This window comes from Capra hircus, chromosome 9 (genome assembly GCF_001704415.2).
Source record: "Capra hircus breed San Clemente chromosome 9, ASM170441v1, whole genome shotgun sequence".
NCBI lineage: Eukaryota > Metazoa > Chordata > Mammalia > Artiodactyla > Bovidae > Capra > Capra hircus.
In genome coordinates, this window is record NC_030816.1 from 10,001,256 (window position 1) to 10,013,524 (window position 12,269).

Consider the following 12,269-nt stretch of genomic DNA (forward strand, 5'->3'; position numbering starts at 1 on the left):
CAGGCAAGAACCTGGAATGGGCTGCCATGCCCTCCACAGGATTGAACCTGTGTCTCTTATGTCTCCTGCATCAGCAGATGGGTTCTTTACCACTATTGCCACCTGGGAAGCCTGGATAGAGGACATTTCAGACATTAAGCTGATGAGAACAGATACTATACTTGATCTTAGCCAAAATGCCAAGACACAGAAAAGATTAGTGGTAACCTCTTCAGATCACACGTTTCTGTAGAAGTCAAGAATGAAGAGGCAATAATAATACCATTAATAATATCCTATTGTTACAATAGAATACTATTCAAACAGATGGATTTAGGCATACTGTTGTTAAAACACATCTAAATACAATTATTCACTGAAAGGAACCAGGGTTCTTGTTCCAGGGCTGAAACAGGCAAAATGTTCAGATAAGCCTAGAACAACTTATGCCAGAAAATGCTCGGAGAATAAATCAGATATTTTTAGAGGACAGAGAAATTATCCTGAAGGGGTTCCCACTGGCCAAACTGGAGACAATTAGATCATCAAAATAAATAATAGTGCTACTAGATTTGAACTCACTGAACTAGGAAAACCTGAGACAATACAGTTATAAACAAATAAACTGAACATCTGATGAGGAACTGGCATTTACATAGTTTCAGGGCACATCCCCACACAAACGAAAGAAAAAAAAATAAGCTTCTTGGGAAGCCTTGCAGACATCACCTTAATCAAGGGAAAGCGAACATCATCAATGATGGGACAAATTAGGATTGGTACCACCTCTCAGAATGCAATGAGAAGAAGCCAGCATCACTTCTGCTATGCTCCTGCTAAGATTTAATCTGAATCAAACCATGAAGATATATGAGACAAAACAAACTTATGGATATTCTACAAAAATACTGACCTATAACTTCAAAAGTATCAAGGCCATGGGAGTCAAGGAAAAACCAAGAAAGCCATCTGGACGGAATGAGACTAAAGAGACCTGATTACTAAATGCAGCCCATGATTCTGAGCTGGGTTCTTTTGTTATAAAGGACATTATTAGGGCATTTGGCAAATGGAGTCTGAAGATTAGATAGTACTTTATTCATGTTAATTTCCAGACTCTGATGGTTGTTATGAGCTGAATTATGTCCCTTCTCAAATTCAAACCTTCTCAGATTCAATGTTGAAGCTCTAACTCCCAGTACCTATGAGAGTGACTATATTTGGAAATAGGACCTTTAAAGAGGTGATTAAGTGAAAATGAGGTTGTTGGGATGGGACTTGCTTGGTGTTCCAATTTGACTGGTGTGCTTATTAAGAAGATGAGATTAGGACCTTCGGAGAGACACCAGCAATGTGCGTGCACAGAGGAAAGGTCATGTGAAGACATTCAGAGATGAAGGCCACCTGCCAGCCAAAAAAATGAGACTTAGAGGAAACAAAACCTGCCAACACCTTGATCTTGGACTTTTAGCCTCCAGAACTGACAGCAAAATAAGCTGCTGCTGTTTAAGCCACCCAGTCTGGGATATTTTGTCATGGCAACCCTAGCAAACTAATAACCATGGTTGTATTGTGCTTATGTAGGGAAATGTCCTTGTTTGTGAAAAATTAACTCAAGTAACAGGATGCTTACTCTCAAATGGGTCAAAAACAATTCTTTGAAATTGACCTTTAGATGTTCTATAAGTTTGTGACTGTTTCAAAACAAATAAAAATAAATCTATATATTAAAATACTTGTTTATATATTTTATATATAAATATAAACTTCAGTTCAGTTCAGTTCAGTCACTCAGTTGTGTCCAACTCTTTGCGACCCCATGAATCACAGCATGCCAGGCCTCCCTGTCCATCACCAACTCCCGGAGTTCACTCAAACTCACGTCCATTAAAAGTTTATATATTAACTTTTAGAGAAGGGGGCAGCACAGGATGAGCTGGTTAGATAGCATCTGACTCAATGAACATGAATCTGAGGAAACTCCAGGAGAACTGTGGAGGACAGAGGAGCCTGGCGAGCTGTAGTCCACAGGGCCATGAAGAGCTGGGCACCAATTTAGCGACTGAACAGCAACAAAACTTAAAAAGTCCCCAAAGAAATGCTTTCAGAAGAGGAACAGAAAGGTTTTTTGACACACATAAAGTGCTGCTTTTCTGTTCCAGATGACTGTGAATGATAGACATAAAGAAAATGGGTTTAAACGGAAAAGCTGAATATATGAGTGGAAATGTATAAAATCTTCTTGGAATGAAAGAGGCTCTGTACATCTCTATAAATGGAAAATTCCGTAAATTTTATTATTCTCCTTAACTGATTCAGACACTTGACTTCATCTTCTCCTAGCTGTGGTTTCAAACTCACTCTTGTGAGAGTTCTCAATTATGGAAACAGGTAAAAATAGAGTCACTCTGGATAAAATAATGGTTCTTGATGAAATAAAGTCATCTTCACTCAGCCTACCTCTTCCTCCCCCTGCCCCACACTGAGCTCAGAAATTCTAGGATGTCCACAAAGTTTCTGAGGCCTGTTCTTATGAAGGGCTCCTTTGGCTCTTTAGAAACAGCTGTGTAGATTTTAGGTCTTTACCAATACACACACCCAGGATTTTATGAGATAGATATGGGTCAGGGAGTATCCATGGCCAAAGGTTGGTACCATGATGACAAGAAGGTGGCACTGACACCTGGATGTTGCTGGCCCTTGAAAGCCAGCCTTCAGTCCCTCCCAGGCTACACAGTTGTCCTCGTGGCCCAGAAAACCTCTAAAGCAAAGATGATGTTGTACCATTTGTCTGGACCCAACCAGAATACTTCTAAGCTTATCTTGGGGAGCAAGGGCATTCTGGAGCATGACAGGAATGGTGCATGTAGAAGCAAAGACCTGAACTGCCCAACTCAAGAGGCTCTAGACTGGAGTTGCACCCAGATGGCTTCCATGATAGCAATGATCCTTGAGTCTTTCATGCTCTATAACCCATGTCCTTCTAAAACAACCCCAGGGGCTCCATGGTGGACTGCGTTCTTATTCAAAAGTATTCACTGCTCCTATCTGGGGGAGGACGATACTTTTCTATCTCATTGATGGCAGGCTTGATCTTGTGATTTGTTCTTGGCTGTTAAAATATTCAAAGTGATAAATGTCACTTCTGGCCAGAAGCTTTAAGAGCCAACACATGAGTTACTGTCTCCTTTCCCTCCATAATAAAACTGGCAATACTCCAGACTGACCCTACCGCACCAACATGATCACAAAGATGATGGGGAGAGAATTGTAGGTTACCCATGATGTTAATGTGGTGTGGATGAAAAATAAATCTTTCTGGTGTAGGTCATTGGATTTTGGAGTTGTTTGTTGACACAGCAAACCTGGCTCTTATTAACTAACACAATATCCAACTACCTAGTATCATTTCATAAAAGCAAAGAGTTTGCTGCTTTAAAAAGTCTTTTGAAAATATTTAGATTGAATAGCATATATTTAATCTGGCATTTTAAAAGAGATCCTGATTTTAAAAAAACAGAAATGTTGCTAGATTGCTTTGGTCAATGAAGTAATCATTTGTTAGACAGCTAAAAGTAACAGGTTTGGAGACCCCTAGTTTGGGGTCACAAACATCAAGTCAAAAAGTACACATGCAAACAGGGCTTGCTCTCAACCTTCCAGTCAAAAAACACGTGCTAATTTTTTGCTAATAAATTTATTTATTTTAATTGGAGGTTAATTACGTTAAAATATTGTATTGGTTTTGCCATACATCAACATGAATCCACCACAGGTAAACACGTGTTCCCCCCTCCCTCCTCTCTCCCTGTACCATCCCTCTGGGTCATCCCAGTGCACCAGCCCCAAGCATCCTGTATCATGACCTGGACTGGCGATTCATTTCATATATGATATTATACATGTTTCAATGCCATTCTCCCAAATCATCCCACCCTCACCCTCTCCCACAGAGTCCAAAAGACTGTTCTATACGTCTGTGTCTCTTTTGCTATCTCACATACAGGGTTATCATTATCATCTTTCTAAATTCCATATATATGCATTAGTATACTGTATTGGTGTTTTTTTTTCTGGCTTACTTTACTCTGTATAATAGGCTCCAGTTTCATCCACCTCATAAGAACTGATTCAAATGTATTCTTTTTAATGGCTGAGTAATACTCCATTGTGTATATGTACCACAGCTTTCTTATCCATTCATCTGCTGATGGACATCTAGGTTGCTTCCATGTCCTGGCTATTATAAACAGTGCTGCGATGAACATTGGAGTACACGTGTCTCTTTCAATTCTGGTTTCCTCGGTGTGTATGCCCAGCAGTGGGATTGCTGGGTCTTAAGGCAGTTCTATTTCCAGTGTTTTAAGGAATCTCCACATCGTTCTCCATAGTGGCTGTACTAGTTTGCATTCCCACCAACAATGTAAGAGGGTTCCCTTTTCTCCACACCCTCTCCAGCATTTATTGCTTGTAGACTTTTGGATCACAGCCATTCTGACTGGCACGAAATGGTACCTCATTGTGGTTTTGATTTGCATTTCTCTGATAATAAGTGATGTTGAGCATCTTTTCATGTGTTTGTTAGACATCTGTATGTCTTCTTTGGAGAAATGACTTAACAAATCACAGGAGAAATAAAAAAAGAAATCAAAATATGCATAGAAATGAATAAAAATGAAAACGCAATAACCCAAAATCTGTGGGACACTGTAAAAGCAGTGCTAAGGGGAAAGTTCATAGCAATACAAGCATACCTCAAGAAACAAGAAAAAAGTCAAATAAATAGCCTAACTCTACACCTAAAGCAACTAGAAAAGGAAGAAATGAAGAACCCCAGGGTTAGGAGAAGGAAAGAAATCTTAAAAATTAGGGCAGAAATAAATGCAAAAGAAACAAAAGAGACCATAGCAAAAATCAACAAAGCCAAAAGCTGGTTCTTTGAAAGGATAAATAAAATTGACAAACCATTATGAAAATGGAGAGATCACAACAGACAATACAGAAATACAAAGGATCATAAGAGACTACTATCAGCAGTTGTATGCCAATAAAATGGACAATGTGGAAGAAATGGACAAATTCTTAGAAAAGCACAACTTCCCAAAATTGAACCAGGAAGAAATAGAAAATCTTAACAGACCCATCACAAGCACAGAAATTGAAACTGTAATCAGAAATCTTCCAGCAAACAAAAGCCCAGGTCCAAACGGCTTCACAGCTGAAGTCTACCAAAAATTTAGAGAAGAGCTAACATCTATCCTACTCAAACTCTTCCAGAAAATTGCAGAAGAAGGTAAACTTCCAAACTCATTCTATGAGGCCACCATCACCCTAATACCAAAACCTGACAAAGATGCCACAAGGAAAGAAAACTACAGGCCAATATCACTGATGAACATAGATGCAAAAATCCTTAACAAAATTCTAGCAATCAGAATCCAACAACACATTAAAAAGATCATACACCATGACCAAGTGGGCTTTATCCCAGGGATTCAAGGATTCTTCAATATCCGCAAATCAATGTAATTCACCACATTAACAAATTGAAAAATAAAAGCCATATGATTATCTCAATAGACGCAGAGAAAGCCTTTGACAAAATTCAACATCCATTTATGATAAAAAACCCTCCAGAAAGCAGGAATAGAAGGAATATACCTCAACATAATAAAAGCTATATATGACAAACCCACAGAAAACATTATCATCAATGGTGAAAAATTGAAAGCATTTCCCCTAAAGTCAGGAACAAGACAAGGGTGCCCAATTTCACTACTACTACTCAACATAGTTTTGGAAGTTTTGGCCATAGCCATCAGAGCAGAAAAAGAAATAAAAGGAATCCAAATTGGAAAAGAAGCAGTAAAACTCACTGTTTGCAGATGACATGATCCTCTACATAGAAAACCCTAAAGACTCCACCAGAAAATTACTAGAGATAATCAATGAATATAGTAAAGTTGCAGGGTATAAAGTCAACACACAGAAATCCCTTGCATTCCTATACACGAATAATGAGAAAATAGAAAGAGAAATTAAGGAAACAATTCCATTCACCATTGCAATGAAAAGAATAAAATACTTAGGAATTTATCTACCTAAAGAAACTAAAGACCTATATATAGGAAACTATAAAACACTGATGAAAGAAATCAAAGAGGACACTAATAGATGGAGAAATATACCATGTTAATGGATCAGAAGAATCAATGTAATGAAAATGAGTATACTACCCAAAGCAATCTATAGATTCAATGCAATCCCTATCAAGCTACCAATGGTATTTTTCACAAAGCTAGAACAAATAATTTCACAATTTGTATGGAAATACAAAAAAACCTCGAATAACCAAAGCAATCTTGAGAAAGAAGAATGGAACTGGAGGAATCAACCTGCCTGACTTCAGGCTCCACTACAAAGCCACAGTCATCAAGACAGTATGGTACTGGCACAAAGACAGAAATATAGATCAATGGAACAAAATAGAAAGCCCAGAGATAAATCCACGCATCTATGGACACCTTATCTTTGACAAAGGAGGCAAGAATATACAATGGATTAAAGACAATCTCTTTAACAAATGGTGCTGGGAAAACTGGTCAACCACTTGTAAAAGAATGAAACTTTCTAACATCATACACAAAAATAAATTCAAAATGGATTAAAGATCTAAACATAAGACCAGAAACTATAAAACTCCTAGAGGACATAGGCAAAACACTCTCCAACATACATCACAGCAGGATCCTCTATGACCCACCTCCCAGAATATTGGAAATAAAAGAAAAATAAACAAATGGGACCTAATTAAACTTAAAAGCTTCTGCACAACAAAGGAAACTATTAGCAAAGTGAAAAGACAACCTTCAGAATGGGAGAAAATAATAGCAAATGAAGCAACTGACAAACAACTAATCTCAAAAATATACAAGCAATTCCTACAGCTTAATTCCAGAAAAATAAACAACCCACTCAAAAAAATGGGCCATTTTTTGCCCTTCTTTATATCACGCATTACATTATCCACATCTTCAGAAACAACTGTCCCCAATCACAAATACCTGGAGGTCATAAGATTCTATTTTCCTTAGAGAGACCCACAAGCCCGCCATCTCCCTATCCTAGTGAACTTTAAAGCACCAGAATGTTCACATTTCTAGCCACTGTCTGAGAAGGTAAATCATACAGTTACAAGCCACGGGGACATTGGTTCTTGGTTGCTTGCTCCTATATTTAACTAGAATAAAGATCTGATTCAGACAATTATCCTCCTGGGAAATGACTGTTCTACTATACCAAATTATAATAAAATACGTTTCGAAAACTTAACAGTGAGACCTAGGCAATGTCGTTTTTCAATTCGGTTAGTGATTTTTTTCATAAACAAAACTCATTAAAGTAGGAAAAATATGTGACCATGAATATATAATAAAGCAGTTGGAGTTCTTCCATGGAGAAGAATTTGTTTTTCTTACAGTGGACTAGATGTTAATTCCCAAGGGAATCATTTGGAAATTTAAAATAGGAGGTGACAGATTGTCCCCACCGGCTCAGAGAGGTAATTTGGCTAATATAATTGTGTTAATGAAGTTGGAATTTCACCCAGAAATAATAGCTCAGCTCTGCCAGGGATTGATAGGATTTTTTTTTTTTAATTCAAAAGGTCAGGCTAAGGTGTGTTTTTTTTTTCCCCTATAAAACAGTATTTCTCAAACTGTACTCCTTGAAACAGTATTGTCCCATAAACTATTAATAAGAATTCTGTGAGAAAGGAATGTTAATGAACACTCCATGAGAAATATTCAAATATATTCTGAATATCATATCATCTTCTGTTCCATCTGATATTAGCATACTAAGACTCAGAAGGAAAGGAACCTACTTAACATCGTTTAACCAAGTGATTTACAAAATTATAGGGGGCACACTATAGCATCCCTGGGAACTAATAATTCTCTGGGTGTACTGAAAGATTAAATCTGTGTAAATACTACAGGATGGTCAGCAGGGCAGAGCCAATCCTCAAAACTGTCTCAGGTCCCCAGGGAATTCAGACTATGTGACCAAAGATATCCTAGTTGGTAGAGACACAGTTTGGAGCAAGCAATATTCCACATGATATCAGGCATGAAATGGTTATATAGAAATGCTTCTAAATTATTCCTGAGGCACTGCAAGTAGGAAGCTATTGGTGTCACATGGGAAGTTTCATTGGACTACACAAAAGATGAATTCATTTTCAGCTTCCATTGCAATTTGCAAGTTGTTCTTCCAACCAAAGGAGACTCACACCCTTTGCTATTACACCTAACTTCCAGCCTCAGTTCTGTAGTGTACAGAATGATGATCTGAGAGGAAGAGCATAGCTGGAGAGCACAAGGATCAGAGATACCAACATCTACCACACATATCACAAAGCCATTCCTCTGGTTACTAGACAATCATATGATCTGTGATTAGCAATCAGAGAACCAATAACCTCAACTGATTGCAATCTTCATCTCTGCTGGTTTCTGTGTTTCAGAACTGTCACCCTTTCTGTCCTAAGTATGCCACGTGGCCTTCTGCTATGCTAAGTACAGATTTTTAAAGCTCTCTCATCTGGTGTCCTGAGAGTTCCATAGACTCTTTTGAACTGAGAACACAAATGCTTCCTCCAAGGAGCCCTCTTACTGGCTGCAGAGGGACAGATTCAAGTGTGTGTAACATCCTCTGTATTATGCCTGCAATCACGAAATCACGACTTCATCATAGCCTAAGCATCTTCAGTGCTGCTTCATGAAACCTGAATTCCATTGTCTTCCATTCCCATTACCCATAAGATATATCTAAATTTCTGAACTTCTCTGGAAGTCACAGTTCAAGAGTGAGAAAAAAAAAAAAAAAGAAAGAAAGTGAAAGTGTTAGTGACTCAGTCCTGTCTGACTCTTTGTGACCCCATAGGCTGTAGCCTGCCAGGCTGTCCATGGAATTCTCCAGGCAAGAATACTGGAGTGGGTAGCCATTCCCTTCTCTGGGGGATCTTCTCTACCCAGGGATCGAAGCTGGGTCTCCTGCATTACCATCTGAGCCACCAGGGAAGACCTAAACCGTTCAAAAGAGGCTACTATTATTGTTGTCTCCAGAGTCTTTGGTCCCTATATATATTACTGGGTACAATCACTTGAGGGAATTACACATTTCACTCATAGCGTTCAGACAAGTCTCAGTTCCAGACCATTTACGACTCTTTATATGTATACGATTTTCATTTCTGTGTACAGGTTCCGTTATTCTTAACAAAAGTGTTATACTGAGATGCTTGGATAGGCTGACTACTTCCTTGACCAACAGCATCAAGAATCTGAGTCACTTTGTAGAATATTATTTGGGCATACTGGACATCATACCACACAACCACAAGTTCACTGTTTTTGTTTTTTGTTTTTTTCCACCCTGGGGCATTCCCACTCACACAAATGTACTTTTATCTTTCAGATCAAAAGACAGTATCAGTGAAGCCAATTGGCACCTGTAAGCTTTAGCATAGCCACATTTCAATTTCTCCTTTCTCCTGTTAGCACAGGGTGTCCACCTTAACAATTCACCTTTTTCTAAACAACACTAATTTTTTACTACCCTCGTGGAACCTGAAGATTTTCTCTCCTGGCCACTTGAACCTGAACTTTTCTTCCTAGATCTCAAGTTTTCATTCACATGTGAAGCTACTGTCTTTGTTTAAAGGCTTCTTTCTCTTATCCAAGGCAATGGCCAGACTCTCTCAAGGTTTCTATTACTGAAAAGACCACCAGCTTTTGAGCTGAAAATTCTAACTGGAAAAAATAATGTATTTACAACACTTAGACAAAATTCTTGACAAATAATTTAAATATAATTGATTGACTTAAAAAATGCAAATAATTACTAAATGACATCTTAATACTTTGGCAATAATATGTTGCTCCTAAAATTTTTTTATAAAATATTATTGTGCTCAATATAACAGGAATTCCTTAATGATTTTACTTATATTGTAGTCACACATGTAATAATTATTTATTATTTTAAACATATAACTTCATAAATATTTTAAATAATTATTTTATCTATTATTACACATATCCAAACTGTATTTACTGCTATACTCTCTTTTAAGACAAACAGCTCCACAAAACACAAATCTTTGATGTAACTTTTTCTCACATAGCAACCTTATTAGCAACAACTATACATTTAGATTCAACTTCTTTCAAGTCCAAAACTATTTCCACATCATGGGACAAATCTGTTTGGAAGTTATTACTTCTCAAACACTGGAGTAGCATTTAGTGAACCCAAACAATGTTTCAGGCACTGGGAAATGGCTTAATAACTGCCATTCCTATAGGACGAAGAGGACTTCTATAGTTTAAAAAGCTTCTATGGGTTAAAAAAAATAACTTCCCACTTCCAGTTTTGGGAAAAGGATGACATACCCTTCCCTTGGGCACTGATACCCCTTTTCCTGTGGAAGTGAGTTGGCCAACTCTGCTTTTCTTCAGGCCCCAAAGTCCTCCTCTAGCCTAAATTGCCAGCCACGTTGGAGAAGCGGAGAGAAAGCACAGAGAAATACTGGGACGTGACTGGAGAACACAGAAGATGAGTTGCCTCTTGGGCTTCCCTGGTGGTCTGCTGGTAAAGAATCCACATGCCAATTTAAGGACATAAGTTTAATCCCTGATCTGGGAAGATCCCACATGCCATGGGCAAGTAAGCCTGTGCACCACAACACCTGTGCTAGAGCCCGTGAAACACAACTACTGAAGCCCACACACCTAGAGTCCATGCTTTCTAGAGAGAGCCAGTGCAGCAACCAAGACTGGTGGTGGCCAAAAATTCAGTAAATAAATAAATCTTTTTTTATTTTTAATATAAATTTATTTATTTTAATTGGAGGTTAATTGCTTTAAAATATTGTATTGGTTTTGCCATACATCAACATGAATCTGCCACAGGTGTACACGTGTTCCCCATCCTGAACCCCCCTCCCTCCTCCCTCCCCATACCATCCCTCTGGTTTGTCTCAGTGCACCAGCCCCAAGGATCCTGTATCATGCATCAAACCTGGACTGGTGATTCTTTTCATATATGATATTATACATGTTTCAATGCCATTCTCCCAAATCATCCCACCCTCACCCTCTCCCACAGAGTCCAAAAGACTGTTCTATACATCTGTGTCTCTTTTGCTGTCTCGCATACAGGGTTATCGTTATCATCTTTCTAAATTCCATATATATGCATTAGTATACTGTATTGGTGTTTTTCTTTCTGGCTTACTTCACTCTGTATAATAGGCTCCAGTTTCATCCACTTCATAAGAACTGATTCAAATGTATTCTTTTTAATGGCTGAGTAATACTCCATTGTGTATATGTACCACAGCTTTCTTATCCATTCATCTTTGGCCCACTTTTTGATTGGGTCATTTATTTTTCTGGAATTGAGCTGCAGGAGTTGCTTGTATATTTTTGAGATTAGTTGTCAGTTGCTTCATTTGCTATTATTTTCTCCCAATCTGAAGGCTGTCTTTTTACCTTGCTTATAGTTTCCTTTGTTGTGCAGAAGCTTTTAAGTTTAATTAGGTCCCATTTGTTTATTTTTGCTTTTATTTCCAATATTCTGGGAGGTAGGTCATAGAGGATCCTGCTGTGATGTATGTCGGAGAGTGTTTTGCCTATGTTCTCCTCTAGGAGTTTTATAGTTTCTGGTCTTACGTTTAGATCTTTAATCCATTTTGAGTTTATTTTTGTGTATGGTGTTAGAAAGAGTTTTTGTTTTGTTTTTGCACCAAGGCCAAGGAAAACAACCATTAGGGGAGGGGAACAGCAGGTAATGATATTAGGAGAGGGTAGTCAGGGTAATTTTGAAGTTATTAAGCATTATCTTAGTCCATTCAGGCTGCAATAACAAAAGCATCATAGACGGGATGGTTTAAACAACAACTTCTATTTCTCACTGGAGAAATGGCTGCCAAGTCCGAAGTCAAGCAATCTGCATATCTGGTGTTCAGTAAGAGCCCATTTTTTGGTTCACTCACAGTCATCTTCTCACTGTGTCCTCACACGATGGAAGAAGTGAGGGAATTCTGTGGAGTCTCTTTAAGAAGGGCACTAATCTCATCCAGGAGAGTTCTACTCTCACAACCTTAGCACCTCCCAAAGGCTCCCCTCCTTATATCATCACATTGAAGGATAAGATTTCTTTTTTTTTTTTTAAGAGGGATAAGATTATAAATTCTATTTTAAATATGGTAATTTTCTTTTTAA